General features: G+C 43.3%; 1 protein-coding gene across 1 annotated transcript in view; it reads left to right on the forward strand.

The window, feature by feature from the left end:
- Positions 1 to 24,070, forward strand: part of PAPPA (pappalysin 1) — a 279,871-nt gene that overhangs the window by 11,746 nt on the left and 244,055 nt on the right. The window lies entirely within an intron of this gene.

Consider the following 24,070-nt stretch of genomic DNA (forward strand, 5'->3'; position numbering starts at 1 on the left):
AGAAAATAGAGATGAATATGGTAAGAGGCCAATCAAGAACAAGATGAACTTGCTCTAAGACATGCAAAACATACCCATAGAAAACATAAATGAGTACACACTACATTCTGTTTTATGAGTAAAATTCATGTAAGCCTGAAGAACCTAGGTATGTGAAAGTTAGAAGGACTTGTTTCAGCCATTCCTTTCACTGACTTCTCTAAGTCAGTGACTGGGCTAGGTACTACCTCCTGTCTCCTGAGTCTTAGTTGAGGGCTAGACTCACTTGTCTACTCCCTTTGAACCCTTACTCTTAGACTAATTAACATCTCTCTGCTGATGACCATTATTTATCTCCAGAGTCTGTTGGGCTCCAGATTTGTAGACCCAGATCCCTGCTGGAAATGCCAATATGCACTTTAAACTCTACACGTCCCAAATTGAGCTTATCATCTTTCCTTCAAAATTCCTTGTGCCCTTATCTTGGTTGGTGGTAGCACTACTCGTGTCTAGTCACTCACTCTAGATACATCACTCCTCATGTTCAATCAATCACCGATTCCTCTCTATCCTTCCTTCTTAACATTTTTATAGCCAACCTTTTCTCTTCTTAGCTTAAGTCCTCTTCATCTCTTGTTTTGACTATTGCCCTAGTATTGCAATGGCCCTTTCATCTCTTAGTCTACACTCCAATTAACCTATCGTCCAATATCTGACAGATCTTTCTAAAGTACAAATCTGACTCTGTCACTCTAGCTAACGGTTCTTCAGTAGCACCTAAATTATTTTCAGTTCCCCCTGATACTTCACGCTTTTTCACGTAACTTCCTCTTCTTAGACTGCCTCCTATATCCCCAAGTACTCTTTTGTAGAACACTTAAGCCTGGGATTCTACTTGAAGATTTCCCACTTCTAGAAAGCCTTCCCACTCTTCCCCCAAGTATAACTGGGTCCCCACACCCCTTACCCATTTGTCTCCACTATACCGTCTGCACACTTATATCAAAACATCCATAATTCTTTATCACATTTGTTTACCTAATTGGAGTCTTATCCATCTCGACTTTTCCAGTGCCTAGCACGGTGCTTGACCTATAAAGAGGCTATATGTATTTTGTTTAATGAATGGATGACTGGATGAGAGAACTGGCTAAATAATGGTTCTAGGAAAAGAGCTCAAGAACCTCACACATGTTGCATTACGTAACCAAAGCACATGACCTAGCATGTGCGTCACGCTCAAAAACATTACACAGTGGTTAATTCCATTTCCCCTTCAGCAAAAAAGTCAGAAGGGAAAATAGACCTGGCTTTCCAAAACAGAGAGGGGAGGGAGACAGTGTATTTATGGGTTGCCTCAACTCACAGTGCAGCCTTTCTAATCCATGCCACATTTTTTAGCCTTGGTCTTCCCCTCTCAGTCCCTCGCCCTGTTTGCAAAGCATTTGTTTTGTGTGTGCATTGCAGCGCATAATCACAAGCTTTCCTTTCCTCTCGGATTTCCTCCCTTCCCCCCTTATCGGTATCGAATTGGGGCTTCGAGTGCCCTGCAGTCGTATCTGTTGCCTGGGTTTTTGTCCATTTCCCTCCTTCCTGATAGGGGGCCTTTCCGTCTGCTTCCCTTGATCTTGTGAGACCTAGTGGTGACCTCAAGATCTGGAATTCTCTATTCTCTGTTTATATACCCTTGGGAGAGAGTACACATTCTCAGCAGTAATAACAGTAATAAAAGCAGCTCGCTTATAATGAGCACTTACTATGTGCTGGCATTGTGGTGAGTGCTACACTGTGAACACACTGGAATTGGGTTTAGGAAGTTCTGTGACTTACTGATGCCCTGCAGCTAATGGGTAGTAGAACTGGGATTCAAATCCAGGCCAGTTTAATTTTATCTCAATCCTTAGGGCCTAAAACATTGCTTAAAACACAGTAGTTACGCGGTAAATACTCCAGGAAAGGGTGAATATATGAATGAATTATGGTGCCCTCAGTGACTAATGCAAACATTTAAGAGAACTTTTACGGAACAAAATGGGAAGGAAGGAGGGAGAAAAAATCTGAGTGAATATTATAAGATTTCAAAGTATATTTTATTTGCAGGTGACTTTTGAACAGAATAGGCCATTTTCATCCACTGGAGCATGCCTCACCTTTCAAGTAGTCTACAGAGATATGTATGCTTGTTTCCAAGATGCTTTCTTTACCAGCAACATTTCTTGATTCCTCTTTTGGGCATCAGAGCCTGGAGCATGTTCCCCTCAATATGCTCACTTGGGACACATTGCTATCCTCTGATGAGGCCCTGAAACATCCTGCGCAAAGTCTGTGACGTGTTTAATGAAGCAGTTATGCTGAGGGAAGCTTTGGGGTTCGGAAGAGAAGAGTAATTCTGGAGTAACAAGGCTGGTTTGTGACGTGGCTCTCATTGGAGCCAGTTCTTCCTTGGTGGAGTCATCAGTGAGCCACCAAGCTGATACCTTCACAGAACAGCCCCCACTAGGCTGATAAATTCTGATCTGTTAAAAAACAAACAAATACAATATCTTGTTCATCCTTTTCCCAGAGTCTAAAGCTGAAGAATGTTACCATTCTGCTTTATCAAGTCTGCTGAGTTTACAGATAGAGAGATCAAAGACAGCCAAGTTAAGTCGAACCGAGTTGAGCGGGGTGGAGTAGAGTGGAGTGAAGCAGCAAGTTGGCGGCAAAATTAAAGCTAGAATTCAACTCTCCTGACTCCCAAATCAGTGCTCTTTCACCTGAATCACTTTGTTTTCCTTTATGGTGTGCAAAGATAATTATACTTGTGGATTCATATTAGTGAACTCATTAGGGACCATCAGGTGGCTGTTCAATAACTTTTCTTAAACACTTCCTATGTGCAAACTTCTGTCCTAGGCGTTTTGTGAGACTCAGTAGGACTTGACAGTTTACTGTTGTTGTTAGGTGCCGTCGAGTCGGTTCCAACTCATAGAGACTCTATAGCACAGAGTAGGCCTGCCCCATAGGGTTTCCAAGGAGCGGCTGGGTGGATTTGAACTGCCAGCCTTTTGGTTAGCAGCCTTAGCTCTTAACCACTGTGCACCAGGGCTCCAGTTTATCAGAAGAGGTAAATCTTCCTTCCTTCTTCCCATCTATCTACCTGTATTAGTTTTCTAGTGCAGTTGTAACAAAATACCACAAACTGGGTGGCTTATAAGGTCAGAAGTTAATTGTCTTACAGTTTTGGAGGCTGGAAGTCTGAGGTCAGGGTTTTGACCATGGTGACTCCTTCTGAGGCTTTGAGGGAAAATCTGTTCCATGCCTCTCTCTTAGCTTCTGGTAGCACCAGCTCTTCCTTGGCTTGCAGCTGCAGCATCAAATGGCATCCTTTCTCTGTTTCCTCCTTGTCTCTGTGTATCTTATTCTCTTTTATTAGGACTCCAGTCATATAGGATTAGGACCCAGCCTACTCCAGTATGACCTCATATTAACCTAGCAGATGATAACTTCTAAGGCTCTGTTTCCGAACAGGGCCACTTTCACAGGTATGGGCGTTGGTACTTAAACCTATCTCTTTCTGAATCCATAACACTACCCATTTTTTCATTCATCCATCTATGTAACAGGTATTTATCTAGCAATCTTTATGAACCATGCATTGAGCTAGGAGATGGATATTAAAAAGAAGAACAATGCACAGGGCTGTCCTTTGAGAAGCTCCCAGTCCTAGTGGCGGAAGCAGACAGGTAAACAGATACATGACATCATGGTAACTGCGATAACTAAGCAATTAATAGAGTCCTGGGGAAGGAGAGAGGCAGAAACACTGTGTTGTAGAATACCAGCATTTATCATGCGGGCTAGAAGGTGCTCTGTGATTTCAGAGGCACAAAAGATCCCTTCTGCCTGGAAGGTAGAAGGCCAGAGAGAAAGAGAAGGATCCTTGACAAGGTGGATTGGCACAGTGGCTGCAACAATGAGCTCAAACATAGCAATGATTGGGAGGATGGTGCAGGACCGGGCAATATTTTGTTCTGTTGTACATAGGGTCACTAAGAGTCAGAACTGACTTGATGGCACCTGACAACAACAACCTGGAAGGATCAGGGACTTGTTTATGAAGTAAATGGTGTGTGTATATTTCTGGGTTGCGTACTTTGTCCTTGCATATGGATATAGTCATCCACATCATTTTAACATATAGCCATAAACCAAATGAGAACAACGGACACTTCTTGATTCATGACTCAGCTGTGGACTCCCATCCAGAGTAGCTTCCAGGAGCCTGACACTGGGAAATGATTGGACAGTTCATTCCATCATCATCAGAATCAAGTCCAGACGGCCTCTTTTATTTCCCCCTCACAGCACTTATCACACTCTACATTGTAATTGCCTTAATATTGCCTCTCCCTACTTGTCTCTGAGCTCCTTAGGAGCAGGGACTGTTTCTGTTTTCGTCTTGGCTTTATGCCCACCATCTAGCATGGTACTAGCCATACCAACAGGTGCTGAGTAAATGTCATTAAGTGAATGACTGAACGGGAAGTGGCCCAAATAAAGGAGAAAATAGGGTGGCTAAAAGTGGGTGCTGGAGAGGAAAAGCATGGGCCTTATGAAAGGTAAAGCAGTGAAGGCCAGCATGCTTTGAGTAGCCTTGGATGTTAGATATGGCCCTGGTCTCTCTGAACTGACCAGTTATCTATTGAAGTATGTATTTTTACCGCCTTTTTTTTCCCCCATTACTGTGCCTCTCTTCCTTCCCTATGACCCAGCATAGCATCTCTGTGGGTTTTAAGCCTTTTCCCCCATGGTTTTCCCTCAGCCTCTTCAACCCTATCCCTGGAGAGAGCTGCTGAAGAACCAGGTACAGCTGTACAGGTGCACTTATGCTTCTTCTGCAACCCTCACCTGTAGCTCAGAGACCTCCCCAGAGGATATGGGAGCAGGGTGATGTCAGGATTCATGCCTGCCTCACACAGTGTCACCTTACCAGGGCATAGCTCAGGACCTGGCACATTTTAGGGGATCAATAAATATTTGTGGGTGGATGTCTGGGTGGGTAAAAAATGAAAATTTACCATGCATCTAGTCCAGTCCCCTCAGTTCACAGATGGAGAATCTGATGTCCAGAAAAAGCAAGGTAACTATCCCAAGTTCCACCCCAGTTGAGGGACAGAGAAGAACTACAGCCCAGTTTTCCTGACTGTTCCTTCCATCATGCCATATTGTCTTGGAATTTGGACCCAGCACTCTTCAGTTCAGTCCCATGGTGTAGAAAGATTGGTTGAGTCCCATCCAACCACATGGCTCAAAGATTTCAAATCATTGAGCCATGTGGTTGGATGGGACTCAACCCATCTTTCTACACCTGGGATGACTGAGTCCAAAGAAGAAGAGAGATGTGTTCAAGATCCCACAGTGAGCAGTGACAGCACTAAGGCTTCCAAAAAATTTTCTATGTATCTCCATACATTCAACAAATATGTACTATGTATTTGGCACTGTTTCACAGTGGTTAAAGTGCTTGTCTGCTAACCAAAAGGTTAGCAGTTTGAACCTACCAGCCACTCCGCAGGAGAAAAATGTGGAGGTCTGCTTCTGTATAGATTACAACCTTGGAAACCCTATGGGGCAGTTCTCCCCTGTCCTATAGGGTCACTTATGAGTCAGAATTGACTTGAGGGCAGTGGGTTTTTATTTTTATTTTTTCAATATCTGGCACTGTTAGGATACAGCAGTGAACAAGAGAGATTAGGTCACTATGTGAGACCTAATGTGAGAAGACAAAGGCAATAAACTGGTCACCAATTCCTGAGAGATTATATACTAATTAATGAGCCCTGGTGGTGCAGTGGTTAACCACTTGGCTGCTAATGCAAAGGTCAAAGGTTCAAACCCACCAGCTTCTCTGTGGGAGAAAGATGTGGCAATTTGCTTCTGTAAAGACTACGTCTTGGAAACCCTATGGGGCAGTTTTATTCTGTCCTATAGGAACGCTGTGAGTTGGAATAGACTCAGTGGCAATGGGATATATTAATTATGATATATGCTGTAAGAAAATAAAAGAGGGTGATAGAATTCTGAATTAGAGGGACATTAGTTTTGGTGGTCGGGGGAAGTCTCAAGCTGAGGTTTGCACATCAAATGAGAAAAAAGGAGTCATGTGAAAAGACCAGGGAGAGGGTTCCAGAAGGAGAGAAGGCAAGAACAGCCAGTGAAAAGACCATGAGGCAGGGTAAGTTCAACACATTAAAGAAGCAGACATGCAAACTGGGAGAGAGGTAGAAGGCATGTGTGCCTGCAGATGAAGGTGGCCCAGACCATGAGCTCTTAATTTCAATCTAGGTGTGCTAGCAAGTTATCAAAGAGTTCCTAACAAACTGGTTATAGTATCTGGTGTACTTTTCAAAAGATCACTCTGACTGCTGTGTGGAGAATGCACTGCATGGGGCCAAGAGAGGAATCTCGATTACAACATTATCCTGGTGTGAATTGTTAATAGCATTGTTATTTTAGTTATGACTTAGTATTTTGTTAATATTGCTACCATTTATTTCCTTACTAATACCAGCACTAAAATACCTAAATAGGACTAACATTTTAGATCAACAGAGGAGAGGGCTCTTGCACTTGAAGGATTTGAAGAAATTTGTGAATCCCAGGACATAATCTGTAAAGATTTGGGGTTGTGCATATTTTTCTGAGCGGAGGGCCCAAAATTTTTATCAGTTTCTTAAAGGGGTCTATGATCCCCCAAATGCTGACTTGAATGCCTGAAAGCAGGGAACATATGAGGTCATTTCCTGAAGCAGTTCCCAGCTCTAAAATCTGAACACTTTAGGGGATCTGTGAAAATGAGAATGTTGATGTTGAGTTGTCATATTGGACTGAGGAATTGCACTTTCCTTCATCTGGACTCTTGTTGGAGTAAATAAAATTGGGAATTTTTTCCTCTGAGGAGAAGGTAGTTTATTCCTTAGAAATATAATCTACAACTTTGTTTATTCTAACTTTGGTCTCTGAGTTTTAAAATAGGCAAGTGTAGTTCAAATGCGGCCTGAGATGGTCCTGCCCATAATTATTTGTTGTGGACTTTACCCATGAATCTGTGAATTCAACCATCCATTCGTCCTTCCATCCATTCACCCTTTCTTTCATCCGTCCATCTACCTATCCAACCATCACTCCATCCTTCTATCCCTCCATCATTCTGTTCATCCTCTCTCCCTCCTTCCCTCCCTCCCTCCCCTTTCTTCCTTCCATCTCCCATCCATCCATCCATCCATCCATCCATCCATCCATCCATCCATCCATCCATCCATCCATCCATCCATCCATCCATCCATCCATCCATCCATCCATCCATCCATCCATCTTCCCTTCCATGTATCTATCCAACAATCTGTCCTTCCATCCATCCATTCAATCATCCATTCATTGCATCATCCATCCACTTTTCTGTCTGTGTTATATCTCATTTATCAGGCTTTGTACTAGGCCTGGGATGGGAGTTAGGAGATTCCAATCCTTGTTTTTATTCCACTGTGAGTCCTTGAGCAAATTCCCTGAGAGACCTTCACCGAGCGATGAGTTTCCGCAGAGTAGTTTGAAAACCACTCACCTGAGAAGTTGAAAACTACTTTGAAAAAAAATTAAAGTATTGTGTCTGCATAGTTATATTATTTTAAGTATTCCTGGTAGTGTTCTGAGTTTGAGTTTGGACTACCAGGGCTCCTTTACTAGGACTAATACTTCAGATCAATAACAGTTTCTACCCTTAGCTCAGTAGATGGTGGAAAACCAATAAAGAATGTGAAGTAAAGTCCTGCTATTCGGAAAAGGCGGGCTTCATCAGTGGGAGCAGAGAAGGGACTTTGCAGTCACTTAGCTCCTGGGACTTTCTTCGCCCTAAACCTCCCAAAGTCCTTACTTAGTGATTCTGAGCCCTCACAATCCTGAATGTATGATGATCCTGGGTGTATGATGTAGCAGGAAGCCCTCGTGGGGGTGAGGTTATTTCACTTTGCAAAGCATTTTTGACGTATACCTATCATATTCCCACTAGCCTTGTAAAACAAGCATTTTCATTTAATACAATAAGGCCTTTGTATTCTCAACAACAAACACATGGTCCAAAGCTCGCAGATACAACCTGCCTTTTTCTCTAACCTCTCCCCCACTCCCATCCTGTTCACCCTTATAAAATCCCATGTCAGCAGAAATATCTGTTTACAAACAAAGGCTCCAAGAAAACAGTACCTGTAGCTCAAACAACCCTCTGAACCATGCCCCTCCTCTCCCGGTCTGGCCCTGGAATCCCTGTGAATAGTGTATCACTAGCAGCAGCTTTTGCGGAAGGTTTCTTGCATTTCCATCTTTTCATCTGCCTTCGTGTCTAGCTTCCTCTTTCTCCTGCCACTTATTCATTAAAACCATGAATATCTCAGACTGGAGAAGCAGTCAGATACTGCCCTGGACTTCACGAACATCTGAGAAACAAAGCCCAGACAGTGAGTTTCTTATAAAGAGCAAGACAGACACATCCAGTGTACAGTGTCCTCTGATGTAGAAGCTGATTTAAAAAGGATTACTAATTGCGTGGCTATAATATTCACATGATGATCGTGCAGTTCTAGATCATTTTTCTATTATTATTAGAGACTGAGGGACCCTTATGCCACTTTCTTGAACTTGAGTCTGCTGTAGCTTCTTATTACCTACATATAATAATGATAGGAAACCCTGGTGGCATAGTGGTTAGGTGCTACGGCTGCTAACCAAAGGGTTGGCAGTTTGAATCCGCCAGGTGCTCCTTGGAAACTTTATGGGGCAGTTCTACTCTGTCCTGTAGGGTCGCTATGAGTCGGAATCGACTCGACGGCACTGGGTTTGGTTTTTTTTTTTTTTTAATTATAATGATAATAGAGAGTATATTTAACCCATAATATATGTCAGGTACTGTTCTGAGTGTTTTGCATGTATTAACTCTTTAGTCCTTGTAACAACTCTCTCTGAAGTAGGTACTGTTATTACCCCAGTTTTCCAGTTGAGAAAACAGAGGTACAGAAATAGTAAGTCACTTGCCCAAAATCGCACAGCAAGTGAGAGGTAGAATTGGTCCCTGGAGTCTATGTTCTAAATAAAAAACCAAACCCATTGCCATCGAGTCAATTCCGACTCATAGCGACACTGTAGGTCAGAGTAGAACTGCCCCATAGAGTTTACAAGGAGTGCCTGGTGGATTTGAACTGCCGACCTTTTGGTTAGCAGCTGTAGCACTTAACCACTATACTACCAGGGTTTCCATGTTTTAAATAGTACACCATAAATCTCTTTAGATCAAGTCTGAATCCTTTAACCTTGCATTCGACTTCCTCCGCAAACATTGTTTCCTACCATAACTTTTCCTAGTTTCTTACCTCGGAGTTTCTCAACTTCAGCACTGTTGACATTTGGGCTGGATAATACTTTGTTGTGGGGGAGTTGTCCTGTGCTTTGTAGAACGCTTATCAGCATCCCTGACCTCTACCCACTAGATGTCAGTAGCATGCCCCCCTCTCCTAGTTCTGAGAGTGGCAATTAAAAATGTCTCCAGACATTGCCAGACGTCTCCTGGTTAGGGGATGGGATTAGCACCAGTTGAGCACCACTGCCTTGCATACCTCTGTGTGTTTTCACATTTGATTCCCCATGACCTTGCAGTTTTTTCGGGCCCCTTTTCTATTCCAGGGTCTTTCAGTTCCTCAGCATCTTTCACAGCCTAAGCAGACAGGTTAGCCTGCCTGGGCTACTGATCCATTTGTTTTTATGCTTTTTTTGTTTTTTAAAGATGGTCATCACTTGCAAACATTTGATTTATGGTTCCACAGGAGTCTTGAGTTAACAACTCAATTCTTTCCATGCGTTCGACAGTTGTTTATTGGGTCTTTCCTGTGTCAGGTCCCAAGCTAGGCACTGACAGTACGAAGTCAAAGGAGATTCAATCTCTGCCCTTCAAGGAGTTTATATGATGGAATATTGGGGCTGAGAAGGAGTTTAGAGGCCAATAGACCACTCTCCCTCAATTGAATAGATGGGGAAACAGAGAACCAGAAGGTAGATGATAGCGATCAACCAGAGACCAGAGTCAAAGCTGAGTTAGATCATCCTCCACCTAGTGTAATAAAACTTAAATTCTGAAGCCCCAATTAGCATCTAAATACCATTTATTCATCTAGAGCCTTTAAGAGCTCCTTTAAGTTGAGTCACAATTCACAATTTTCTAGTGGATACCAATACAATAGAAAATGAGTATCTACTCTCTTTTTTCAGTTTTGCCCACACTCCACCTTCTTCATTAATAAGTCTTAAGGCTGAAAAATGAATGACTCCAAGTTGCCAAATGAGCACTCAAGCAAGAATCCTGAGACCTTAGTCCTAGCTCTGTCTGCTCTGTGACTCTGTCAAGAGGGGTTTGGTCCAATCCCTAGCCAGTGATCTCTTTCTCTGCCCCCATAGATGCCCTTCCTCAAAAAACACCAAAGACTCCCTATTGTCTATGAAATAAACTTCAGACTTCTTGATATGTCAAGAGTGAAGTTACAAGGACTCAGACAGCCCTTACCACTTCATTTCCCTCTATTATTCTGTGCACTGTCATGTCCATCAAAGCAGGCATCTTGCTCATCTCCAGATTCCCTTTTGGGTGGCTTCAGAGCTCTCAGCTTTTGCTCATGCTTCACCTTCTGCTGGAAGGTCTTTGCATTCTCCCCACCCAAATTCTACTCCTCATGCAAGCCTCATCCATGTGCCACTTTGTCCAGGGACGCTACCCTGAGCCTTGTTGTCAGAGTCAACTTAATTATGCTTTATTTACTTATAATTGAAAGTGACCCCTCATCCTCGTATCCTCATCCTCATATGGTCAGTTTTCTCCAAGCCAGACAAAAATTTAGAAGTTAAAAATGTTAACTCTGCGGTCGGATTGCCTGGGTTGGAACCCCAGTTCTGTTAGTTGCTGGCCAGTTACTCAGGCTTGTGCAAGTTACTCAGGCTCTGTGGGTCTCAGTTTCTTCATCTGCAACGTTGAGAAAATAATACTGCCTCCCTGCTCTGGTTGTTGTGAGGGTTACCTGAGTTAGTCCATGTAAAGAACTTAGCATGGTGCCTGGCACACAGGAAATGTTTGCTATGTGCCAGCTATCATCGCTCTCTCTGCCCAGGAGAGTAATACTGGATGATACCAGCCCTGTGAAGCTGGGATCTGGCTGCCTGGCCTCGTTCCTTCCTTATCTCCAGTGCCATCTCCACTCTCTGAAAGCTTCCCCTGGCTGCATAGGCCAGGATGAGGTGATGGCAGGCTCCCCTGAGAGAGGAGCTTTTGTCTCCAGAACTCAGCCTACATAGCCTGGGGTGCGTTTTACATAACTTGCTGTGGGCCTGGAATTCACATCATTTGGCTTGTCCATGTGGGAACCTTCCCCATCCCTCCATCCTTGGGTTGGCTGCAGGTGCTCAGTGCCCACTCCCAGAGCTACTTTGCAGATAAGCAACTGAGGTTCAGAGGTGCAACAAGGCTAACTCAACCACTAGGCACAGTGCTTGAGGTCTACAAGACCTGTAGGGGTCCACGGAAATGTTTTCATTCCCTTAAAAATCAGAAGAAAAAATATGATAATTTATTATTATAGGTATGTTATTATTTTGTTGTTATTAGTTGCCCTCGAGTCGATTCTGACTCACGGAGACACCATGTGTGCAGAGTAATACTCCATAAGAGTTTTCAAGGCTGTGACCTTTCGGAAGCAGATCACTAAAGCTGTCTTCTGAGGTGTCTCTTGGAAGGTTCGAACTGCCAACCTTTTGGCTAGTGGTCTTAACCCTTAACCATTTGTGCCACTCAGGGACTCTTAATATAATATTTTAATATATAATAATGAATGCAGCCTGGATTATATTCATCTTTATCCCAATGCAATCATAAAATATAGCGGAATATATATATATATATATATTTTTTTTTTATATATGTGTGTGTGTGTATATATATATATCACAAGATGGAAAAGAATGTTCCCTGCCCTTCAGACCTTCCCTTGCCTATTGTTGTCATTAGGTGCCATCAAATCAATGTGGACTCATAGTGACCCCATGTGACAGAGTAGAACTGCTGCATGGGGTTTTCTAGGCTGTAATCTTTGCGGGAGCAGGTCGCCAGGTCTTTCTCCTGTGGAGTTGCTGGGTAGGTTCGAATCTCCAACCTTTCAGTTAGCAGCTGAGTGCTTAACAGTGGCACCACCAGGGCTCCTTCTCTTGCCTGTGCCAATGGTTTATCCACAGCACTGATTTTACTTGAAGCGGTGTAAGAACCCCAGAAAGAGAAACTCCCTGTTCTTTCTAAAGTGACTTTTTAAGCGAATGGATGGATGGTATTTATTGTTTTGAATATAATGGATGCACACTGCTCTTCAACTGCAGATTCTCTCCTTATAGATGAGTATAAAGTTCCTGTATAAATCTGGCTAATAGGTGTGGATGGAGGTGGTAAGGTGTGTGCCACACAGCAGGAGACACAAAAAGAAGGCCTCAGAGGATATTGGGCTAGGAGTCAGAGTTCAAGTCCTGGTTCTGTTTCTCACATACTGTGTGATATTGGTCAGGTCGCCCCTCCTCTCGGAGCCTCACTGTCCCCATTTGAGTGAACAGAATCATAATTTCTATTTTGCCTCTTTTAGGGAGTGAGTGTTGAAATATGCAGATGAAGTAATTGAGATCTTCATAGACCTTAAAACTTCAAGGAAACTTAAGATGTTATCTGTATTGTTACAGACCACGAGACAGTCAATATGGGGAAGATCAAAAATTGGCTACAGTAGGAAACAAATATTCAACCAATTTTGAAAGAATTCTAGCTTTTATTTATCCATAGAAAGCATAGTGCATTGGTTAAGAACCTGGTTTGGGGATCAGAAACATGGACTCTAATCCTGTTATTTTATCAAATGACTTTACCAGGTCTATGTTTCCTTGCATATAAAATAGGACCAAGGTAACTTACAGAGTAGTTGTAATAACTCAGTGAGATAATCCATATAAATTTCTTGTTCTTGTGTGTGACACATTGCAAATGATGACCATTTTTTGTTTGTTTTCCTCTATGAGCTCATGTGGCTCTGAATGGCATTAGAACAAATCAGAGTAGTCATTCTGGGGATAAGGTAAGGAGGCAGGTATGGTAATAATAGGTCTTCCTAACTGCAAAGTATCAACTCCTATTGTATCTAAATTGCATCAACAAAAGGACTGATGCTAGTATTAGAGAATAACAGATCTCTTGCCTGAGGGCACAGCCTGGGTCTGGCCACCCTCTATTCCTTGAATGCCCAGCCAAGACTTCATATACTGGATGCCAATGAATATGTGTTGACTCAATCAGTGAATAAGTAAATTAATAAATCAGGCAGGATTTCGGGCTGTTAATTTGGAGAGGAGAAGAGCCGGGAAGAATCCGATCAAAGCCTTAGCTATCTCCAGGCTATCCTAGGGTAAAAAGCACAGACTAACTAAAGATTTCTGGAGATCAGATCCTGGACCATTGGGTAGATAGAAAAGGGAAGTCGATTTTGGCTCAGTCTAGGAGAGCACTCAGAAATGCTCAGAGGGCAAAGGTATCTTCAAGCAGTTGGGATTCCCTGTCTCAGAAAATGTAAAGAGTCATTTGTTGAGATGTTGGACACATGATTCAAGCAATGAGGTTGAGGTTCTAAAGGAGGTGAATTAAAAAAAAAAAAGAATAAAGGGAGTGAATGAATAACCATTAAGGGAACCTCAAGCCATGACTGTGCTTGTCCCTCTGAATGGTGAAGGGTAAGGGCCCAGGGCTGCTGTGAAGGATGCAGACAGCAGGATGCACCAGTCCTTAATGATTTTCTGGGAGATGGTATCATTGTCTTTGAGGTTTGATGCGTGATTGGTGAGTGGAGCTTGTTGGTCTTTATATCATCAAAATGACCAAAGGCAGACTTTCTTTTCCAGGCAGCTCCAACATCAGAGTCTGGTTAGTGCTACCACTGGAACCTTTTAGGGTGGAAAACCTTAAATGCACTCCTCCTCCTCTTCCTCCTTTTCATTTTTCTTTCTCTTTCTCCTTCCACTTCCTTTTTTTTAAGTTGTTATGCACTAATTTTTATTGAGAAGGTATAAAAGAGAACAATGAATAGGTGCATCTTTATTTCAGAGAAGAGCATCAAAAAGAATAAAGTTTAATATCACAGAAGAAGGAAAGAAATGAATGGCCCCAATTTTCAGTAAAAAGAATGGATATTTATTAATATGAATAAAAAGTCTAGATAACATTTATTACATGATACACAAATGAATGTTTGCATCCTGTCATTAAATCTTCAGAATGGCAGTATGCATTAGTGCTGTTGTTATGTTACAGATGAGGAAACTATCAGGGAGATGAAGGGATTTTGCCGAAGGCAACACAGCTAACCAGGGATCGAGCTGGGAATTGAACAGATCAGCCTGACTTCAAAGTACATGTTGCTGTACCTGCTTGTTCTGTTGCCCATGACCATGTACCAAGTCCTGGTGAATTCATTATCTCATTACTCCTGTTACAATCATCAGCAGCTGATGGTATCATCCCAATTTTATAGATGAGAAGAATAATACTAGGAGAGGTACCATGACTTTCCCATGTCATGAAGCTAGTAAATGGTAGAGCCAGGGTTTGAAACCAGATTATTTACTTTATAAGACCGTGACTTTCCCATATCACATAGCCTGAATATATATGTGCCAAGAGAGTCAGAAGCCATAGGAAAACACAGGTAAATGTCAAGAGCGTATTAACAAAGCCTATGGGTTTGGACATCCTTAGGCATACCCATCTCAACACTGCCTTACACGTGGATAGCCTTAAATAGATTAAAAAGGAAATATCCATACATCTATCTTCTTTCTCTCTCAGAAGATATATATTAGGTAAGAGTTTTTATTCCTGGAGTACAAGTGGAAAAACTGAGGCTCAGAGAGGCGAATTAACTCACTCAAGGTCACACAGCTAGTATAAAAGGTAAGCAGATCCCAGACTGGACATGTAACCAGGAGGCTTCTGGAAAATAGTTCCCGGGAGAGAAAAAGAATGCAGGTAGGAGGGTAGACACAGACCACACGTGAATATTGCTTTCAAATGCTACATGCTGTACTGCAAAGAGGATTCTGGCCCCCATACTTTTGCTTGCATGACCAACACGTAGGAGGCACCTGAGCAAATTGTGGCCCTGTGAATTGCTCCAAAAGGTTATTCCTGATGTCCTTGCCTCTCTTATTCCAAGAGATAGAGATGTTCAGGACTCAGTATAACTTGGTATAGTCCTCTCACCCAGCATGATTTGTTTCAAGCCTTCCTTCTCCCACTGAGCCTAAGAGGAGTTCTTTGAGCCAGGTGGGCCCAGAGGGATGAGGATGCTGAGGAACAACCCCTCAGGTACCCTCCTCAGTGACGTGCCAGCCTTCCTCTGAGTGCCTGGGGTCCAGTCCTGCAGGGTCATGTTGGTAAGCCTCCCCTCAACTGAACCAAGTGCAGGGACCATGGGTATACTTAACCCAAATCTGTCTGTTTTAATCACTTTCCTCTGGACGGATAAAAGCTTTCTATAGGATTGCTCTCTCAAGCATTCCTCTGTGGCTTAGATACCAGCGATTAAGTCATGGAAGGGAAAACAAAACAAAACAAAACAAAAAAGGGACCAGCTCTAACCTTTAGCTTTTAATTTTTTTAGCCTCCTGAAAGAAGCCAGATTGTTGACCTAAATTCCTCCTTTCATCACTGCATCCTCTCACCTCTGCATGTATTCTCCTGGCAGATGTCCCACAGCTAGCAGACATCCTTAAATTGGAGGGCCGTAACTGCCCTCCTTCCCCCTGACCTTACATCCCCTGCAGTGGGAGCTGAGACTGTAATATTGAAAACCGAAAAAAAAAAAAAAATCATTGTCATCGAGTCGATTCTGACTAATAGCAACATTGTGGACGGAGTAGAACTGCCCCATGGGGTTTCTAAGGCTATCATCTTTACAGAAGCACCTTTCTCCCATGGATCGGCTGGTGGGTTCGAACCACCAACTTCTCGGTTAGCAGCGGCTCACTCAACCACTGTACAACCAGCGCTCCTTGGAATATATAAAGGAGCTGGAATGTCAGAGTCACAGGGAGTCTGAGCTGGGAGGGACATCTGTGGCCATCTGGGGTAACCCTCTCATTTGATCAAGAAGGGCAGTGAGGAAGCCCAGAGAGGGGAGCTACTTTCCCAGTGACCCACAGCAGATCAGCGGCAGAGCTCGGACTGAAGAACCTTGACCCTCAGGTGGGAGTTCCTTCCACTGAAGGAAAGCATCCTGGGTGAGAGTTCTGGCTTTGGAGCCAGACAGATGTGAGTCAGACTCCTGGTTCCACCACGTACTAGCCGGGAGCCTTGGGGAAAATCACATAGCCTCTCTACACCCCAATTTCTGTATATGTGAAAGGAATAATAATAAAGCCCACCTCAAAGGCTTGTTCTGAGCACTAAATGGGATGTTTGTGCTTAGCAGAGCAACTGCCACATCGAAAGCTTTCAGAAAATGTTGTTTATTATTATCATTATTTATCTGAAAACTCTGCTTTTTCACAGGCAGAAATGCCCTGGGTAGAGCTTTCTTTTCTCCCACAATCACTCTCCCAATGATGGAGAACAAATAATAACGTAAACTTGAGGAAATTTTTACCATGGACAGTGATGAAAGAACATCGAATGTTATCAGGGCTAATTTTGTGTTGAGTTAAACTTTCCTGAGTAAAACATCCTAGAAAAAAAAAAATACATGGGGTGGAAGTATAACAGGAGTCCCCTTCAGCTTTGGGGGAACTGAACTTGAAATCAGGAGACTTGAATTTCAGTCCTTTATGCCACTTAGTGCTGTGTGAGCCTGGGCAGGTAACCTTGCTTCTCTGAGTCTCAGTTTTCTCATTTGCAAATAGCTTCCATTCCAGAAGGTTGTGGTGAGGATTATATGAGATACTTTAACACAGAGGCAGCTACCTACATGCTCAACACATAGCAGGTGCTTCAGGAATGCACATTAAAGCTGAAGCACAGAAGCCTCTTCTCCTGTGAGCAAAGTTTCCTGTACATGGTGACCACACCACCAAAGTTGTATCTTCCTAATATACCTTGCTCTGGTCACAGTAAAACAACTTGCCGTTGAGTGGATTCTGATGATGGAGACCCCATGTGTGTTAGAATAGGACTATGATCCATAAGGTTTGCAGTGGCTGATTTTTTGGAAGTAGATTGCCAGACCTTTCTTCCAAGTCACCACTGGGTAGACTTGAACCTCCAACCTTTTGGTTAGCAGCTGAGCATGTTACCATTTGTATCACATAGGGGCACCTTTCTCACAACAGGAATTGAGAAATTGAGGCATTGTGTCATAACCAGAGAATAGTTCTGAACTAGGTAAGGAGCAGTGGAAGATGGGATAGATTTTAAAGAGATTTTGGCAGGAAAGCTTAGAAAACATGTTAAATTATGGAAAGGAAGACAGGAGGCAGTCAAGAGTTTGACAACAACCTCAGTAAAAGAAAATTTCAGTATCGACCTTGAAAGTGAGAACAGATCTGGGTCAGAAACCAACAGGAAGGAGGCTAACAATGGAAGTCTGGATGCTGAAAGACAGGCTTAGAGCAGCATCTGGACTCCAGGTAGACAATCCAAACCAAAACCCACTGCTGTTGACTCAATTCTGACTCATAGCGACATGTAGACAACTAGACCCTTGCAAACCTGGGGTCCCAGTGAGGTTGGGCACCCAGGTAGTACACATTAAGCACTAGTAATACAGAACCATCTATCTTTCATCCATATTTAGGCCCAGGCAGAAGACTAGCATGGAGGGTAGCCTCCTGGCTTGCAGTTCAATTCAGCTTGCTTGTGTTGGTGCTGTGGGACTTACAGAAATATTTTCAGAAGGGCCGTACCTTTAAACAGCCGAAAATAAAGTGTTTGCTATGTGACATTTAATAGAGTGAAGTGATTTAGAACCTGGGTCTGGGAGTCCTATAGCCTGGGTTCCAAGCTGTGTCCCTTGACAAGCCATTTCACCTTCCTGAGCCTCAGCTTTCTCTGCAGAATGGCTAATGCTGATCACTTTGTTGTGAAGATTAAATGAGAGAATTAATATAGCACTCATGGCCATTGTTGTTGTTGGTTGCCATTGAGTCAACTCTGACTCATGAAGGCCCTATGTGTAACAGAACACAATATTGCCCAGTCCTGTGCCATCTTCACGAATGCTGGTATTTTTGAGTCCATTATCGTGGCTATTGTTTCAATCCATCTTACTGATCATTTTCCTAGTTTCCATTGACCATCTACCAAACATGATGTCTTTTTGTTGTTGTTGTTGAGTCGATTTTGACTCACAGCAACCCCAAGTGACACAGTAGAACTGTCCCATAGGGTTTTCTAGGCTATAATCTTTATGGAAACAGATCACCAAGTCTTTCTCCTGCAGAGCTGCTGCGTGGGTTCAAACTGCCAACTTCCCAGTTAGCAGCTGAGCACCAACTGCTGCTCGAGTAGGGCTCTTTGATGTTCTTTTAGTATGATCTAAATAAGGGGTAATATGTTTGTATAGAACAGGCAGAAATAAGGAAGTGTCTCTTCCTCCTTTTCTTTCTTTTTCTTTCAATTATAAACTCTGTGAAGCACCTGCAATGTACCAGGATCTGTGCTATGTGCTGGATATTTAGAAATGAGTCCAACAGACACCTATCTGGGGAACACAGATGTTGAATGAGTAATTACAAAGGAGGTGAGTATTAGGGCAGGGGGGTGTATGATGAATGTAGGCGAGAAAGATTTGTCTGTGTCTAGGCTGGAGGCTGCCCTGGGGAAGTATCTTTAATTGATCCTTAAAGGGTGGCCCAAAGCTCAGTGTTCTCCCAGTGCAGTCCTTTCCAAGGTTTTGGGAGTCTCCTCACATAACTTCTGCCTTTGAACTTTCCTCTTTCATGTATGATCTTTATCTCTGGGATTAGGTTGAATGGGTAGGTGAGAAGAAAAGGAGGTAATGAAAATAAATAAGCATCAGTCTTCTGGGTGAATATGCAGTCCTTTCCACATCAAGCCTTGTGGTAGGAAAATAGGGGCATATTAGAAAGTCCAGCCAACAGCTGACCAGATTCAAGTGCCAGCTTTCCAATGCCTCTCTCATGGCCTGGGCCTCAACCTCTCCATCTGTGCAGGGTACCCAGATAGCTCATTGACATGTAAAAGGGCTCTGGTACACTCACAGTGTCTGGTTCTATGTGCTTATAGGATTGAGGCATTAGACTTGTGCTAAGTGTATGTAACTCATGTTCACAATTATAGGCAGCATTCCGTCTTACCATATGGGGGCATGGCCCCTGGAAGCATCCTCTAGTCCCGCACAGAAGCTGCTGACTTCAGACCCCTTCCCACTGTTTTTTTTTTTTTTTTAGTATGTCTCTATCCTACTGGAGAACAGTGGTGAGAAACATAGTAGAAGTGTGGGAGGACTCATGTATACCCTAGAGAAAGCTGTTTCAAGTCCTGTTTGGAGATACACAAGAGAAGAAGGAATCTAAGCATGGAAGAATTGGAAAAGACATGAGGGATTTAATACAAATCCACACACACATATTTATTTTATCGTGCTTTAAGTGAAAGTTTACGAATCAAGTCAGTCTTTCAAACAAAAACTTATACATACCTTGCTATGTACTCCTAGCTGCTCTCCCCCTGAGACAGCATGCTCCTCCTCTCCATCCTGTATTCCCAGTGTCCATTCAACCAGCTCCTGTCCCCCTCTACCTTCTCATCTCACCTCCAGACAGGAGTTGCCCACGTAGTCTCATGTGTCTACTTGAGCCAAGAAGCTCACTCCTCACCAGTATCATTTTCTGTCTTATAATCCAGTCCAATTCCTGTCTGAAGCGTTGACTTCGGGAATGGTTCCCATCTTGGGCTAACAAAGGGTTCCGGGGACCATGACCTCCAGGATCCCTCCAGTCTTAGTCAGACCATTAAGTCTGGTCTTTTTACAAGAATTTGAGATCTGTATCCCACTGTTCTCCTGCTCCGTCAGGGATTCCCCGTTGTGTTCCCCGTCAGGGCAGTCATTGGTGGTAGCCGGCACCATCTAGTTTTTCTGGTCTCAGTCTGATGTAGTCTCTGTCAACACATATTTTTTGAGCACCTCCTATTTACAAGGAACCATTCTAATAGTGAACAGAAGAGCTCTTAAATTCTAGCAGAGCATCATTTAATACAACCGCTCCTTTTACAGAGAAGGAAAGTGAGGCCCAGAAGCATAAAAGGTATGTGTGTGTTTGTGACTTGTCCAAGGCAAGATCTCCTGCAAGCTGAGCATGAAATTGGGAAATCCCCAGTTTAGGGCTTATGGTACATTGACTTCCCTCCCAGTGCCCTGAAATATGACTAGTGTTGATGAAGTTATTTTCATGCAGAAATAAATCCCCATCACCACTGCTATTCCCCCTCATACCTATTGAAGCTCAGTGATTTCCTTTCACTATTTACAGTCCAGGTAAATATTTCCCTTTGAACTTCTAAAGTCATTGCCTCAAAACTCTCATTTCCCTTAATGTGTTTCCTCTTGGTTCTGCTGAAAATCCTCTCTTTGCCCTTCCTCTGTAACTCCTGGGGCTAAGCCATCCCTTGCTCCTCAGCCCTCTGCCGCAAAGTCTCGCCTTTCTCATTCCTTCCCCTCCTATCTCCGCTGCAAACAGAGGTGGCCTGAACCTGAGCCCCAGGCCCACAAAGGTTCTGAACTGGGGGCACCCTGCAGATGTGTAAACATTTTACCTTGCTAATCCAGCCAGCCGCCTTCCAAAGGCAACAGGAAAACCAGGGACGGGGAGCCCCTGGCTAAATAAAACCTGTGGAGCCAGAGAAAAAAGTGGAGAAAGGGTAAAAAGATCCTGTTTCAAATGTTAATTTTCTCATTAGAAGACCCTTCATTTTCTTCTTATGGGGGAAGCAGTTAGAGGAGGAAGAGAAGGTGCACTGAGAGGTAGAGGGCCTAGAGAGTGGGGGCTCCGGGAGACGTTGGTCTTGTTGATTCCCCTAGCAGGCAGCAACACATGCATCTGGGGCAACTTATTCCAAATCAGAAATCAGATCTGTGGCTTTGGAGAGAATCAGTGGGGAGGCAGCTTTTAACATGTAGTCTCCTAATACCAGCTAAGCCTACGGGGATTTATAATTTCTAAGCAGAGTTTGCTAGTGGGTTTGAGGAAGACTTGTGTTTTTTTGAGGTTTCATCAGACCAGCTCTTGATACATCGAGCAAGATCCCTTCAGGGTATTTTCTCTCTCTGGCATTTCTGTATTTTGCTTTTAGTCATTTCCTACTTTTCATCTTTGACATCACTCTTGGACCTTTCAGCATCTTAGAAATGAGCTACCATTTGGGCAGCCACTCAATGCCAGAGACAGTATTTCCCCTATGCCTTTTAAGTACAACAACATCCCTGAGAGATACAGATGAGGAATTAAAATCTATAGAGATGGAATCACTTCGCCCCAGCCATACCACTACTAATTGTTGTAGTTAGGATTCTAAAGCAGATTATCCCAAGTCCAAAGATCCTGCTCTTTCTACCCTACCAAGAAGACACTCTGCCCTCTGATTCTCTCTCTCCTTTAGCCATGGATACATAAATTAGTGCCTTTGATTCTGTTTGTCTTCAAAGTCTCTACCTATTCTCTTCTCCCACTCCACGTAGAATCAGTAATGAGTTCATTCATTAGACACTTAATACCAGTCAAGTAGGGAGGAGATGACAGCAAGAACACAAGCCCCAAACCAAACTCCTTGTCACTGAGCCAATTCTGACTCATAGGGACCACATGTGACAGTAGAACTGCCACATAGGGTATCCAAGTCTGTAAATCTTTTTGGAAGCAGACTGCCACATCGTTCTCCTGTGGAGTGGCTGGTGGCTTCGAACTACCACTTTTCAGATAGCAGCACTCCAGCAAGAACATAGACACCTCAAAAGCCAGAGAGCAAGTGTCAAGTTTCCTAAAAGTTAAACAGGTTCAGAAGAGAGACTGGTCACTTCTCATAGGGGTACCAGGAAGAGCTTCTTAGAAGAGGTGGTTTGTGCATTAGCCATTGGGATGCCTGGAATCACAGAAAAGAAAACTTGGATAGAGCATGTAAGGGGGACCTCATTCAGTCCCCTCTCTTACCAGATGGAGAACCAAGAGCAGGTACTTGGTACTTGGCCAAGGTCTCCCAGCCAGTAAGAGCAAAATAACCGTGTGAGTAGACTCTGACGATTGCCTGGAGGACTGTTGTCCAGGGAGTGGGAGGAGCAGTATGGGCAGGCTTGGCTGCCCAGCCAAAACTACCAGCTATGTCAGCTCCTAACAGAGACATTTGCACAAATTCTAAGGCCCCAGTGCCCACAAAGGAGAACAGACTGTGTGGGCCTCCTCCATTGATTTTGCTGGATGCTCTCCACGCTCATTTGATGAGCAATAGTGACAGATGCGAACTCAAAGTTATGGTGACCGCAAAGAGTCTCCAGTTGAAAGTAGGGGCTGTCCTTCTAAATGAGCATCTTTTATTCATTCCCATCTCCCTCTCTTTCTCTTCCCACCTGGCCTCAAACATCATCCTACAGAAAAAATACACTCTTAATTAGAAAGTTCTCTTCCCCATCCAATAGCTTTGCCTGTGCCAAGGACACAGAGTATATTCCAGAAAAAATGGGGAACGGTGAGTACGAAGATAAGTAGATCCAGAGAGAAACTGCTTAGCTAATTTTTGAGGTTACCAGAGTAAGTCTAGAAATTCCTTGGTAGGAACTTTCCAAGCACCCAACTAAAACTTATGATTCCTTCCAGGCAGATAGTGTTGTCCAGATCCTTGGTGATAATGGTGGGGTAGGGGGAGGTACTACAGGATTAGCATAGACAACAGTGAATCCCAGGATCTGATAGATCTAAAATCCATTTATCAACCTGTTGACCTTGGACCAGTCTCTTCACTCCTTTTAATTTCCATCTTCTCATCTGTTAAACAAGGAATTTAATATCACCATTGCAGGAGTATTGTATTAATTAAATGAGTTAATGGATGTATACACCTCAGCAGCCTGTCATAGAGGCTTGGCAGACTTTAATTATTATTAATTATTATGTAGGAGTTGCCAGCATCATGTTATGTTAAAAGAGAGTTTTATTTATTGATTGATTATTTTAGCATTAAACAAACTTGCTGCCATTGAGTGAATTCCAACTCATAGCGACCCTATAAGACAGAATACAGATGCTCCATAGGGCTTCCAAGGAGCAGCTGGTGAATTCGAACTGCTGACCTTTTGGTTAGCAGCCAAGCTCTTAACCACGGCAAAAGGCATGCTGAATTGCTGCCCAGGAGTTTTGTCAATGACTCTTGTGTAACCTGGCAAATACCTTCCATTCTCTGAGTTTCAATTTCTTACCTGTCAAGTGAGGCAGTTGGAGTGATGATCTTTAAAAGCCTTTTCAGTTTAGCTATTACGCTGTCTGCCTTTCTTTGGGGATGAATGTCAGGACTTTTGCCTGAGATAGAACCAGTGGGTTTGCAGCCCTTGACCTTCACTTTCCTTGGCTAGCTTTCCCAACAGTTCAATGCCATTGATGTTTTGATGACGGCTAAAAGGCACTCCTTGGAAACTTATGGGGCAGTTCTACTCTGTCCTATAGGGTTGCTATGAGTCAGAATCGACTCAACGGCAATGGGTTAATGGCAGATGAGGAGCCCAGGTGACACAGTGGTTAAGTGCTTGCCTGCTAACCAAAAGGTCAGTGATTCAAACCCAGCAGCCACTCCTCAAGAGGAAGATGAAGCAGTCTGCTTCAGCTAAGATTTACAGCCTTGGAAACCTTATGAGGTAGTTCTACTCTGCCCTACTGGGTCAGTATGGGTAGAAATCAACTCAGTGGCAGTGGGTTTGGCTGGTTTGAGGAATGGCAGATGTAGGCGCCCTGGTGCTTAGTGGTTAAATGCTCAGCTGCTAACCAAAAGGTTGGCACTTTGAAC

Source organism: Elephas maximus, chromosome 9 (assembly GCF_024166365.1).
Source record: "Elephas maximus indicus isolate mEleMax1 chromosome 9, mEleMax1 primary haplotype, whole genome shotgun sequence".
In the NCBI taxonomy this organism is placed as follows: Eukaryota; Metazoa; Chordata; class Mammalia; order Proboscidea; family Elephantidae; genus Elephas; species Elephas maximus.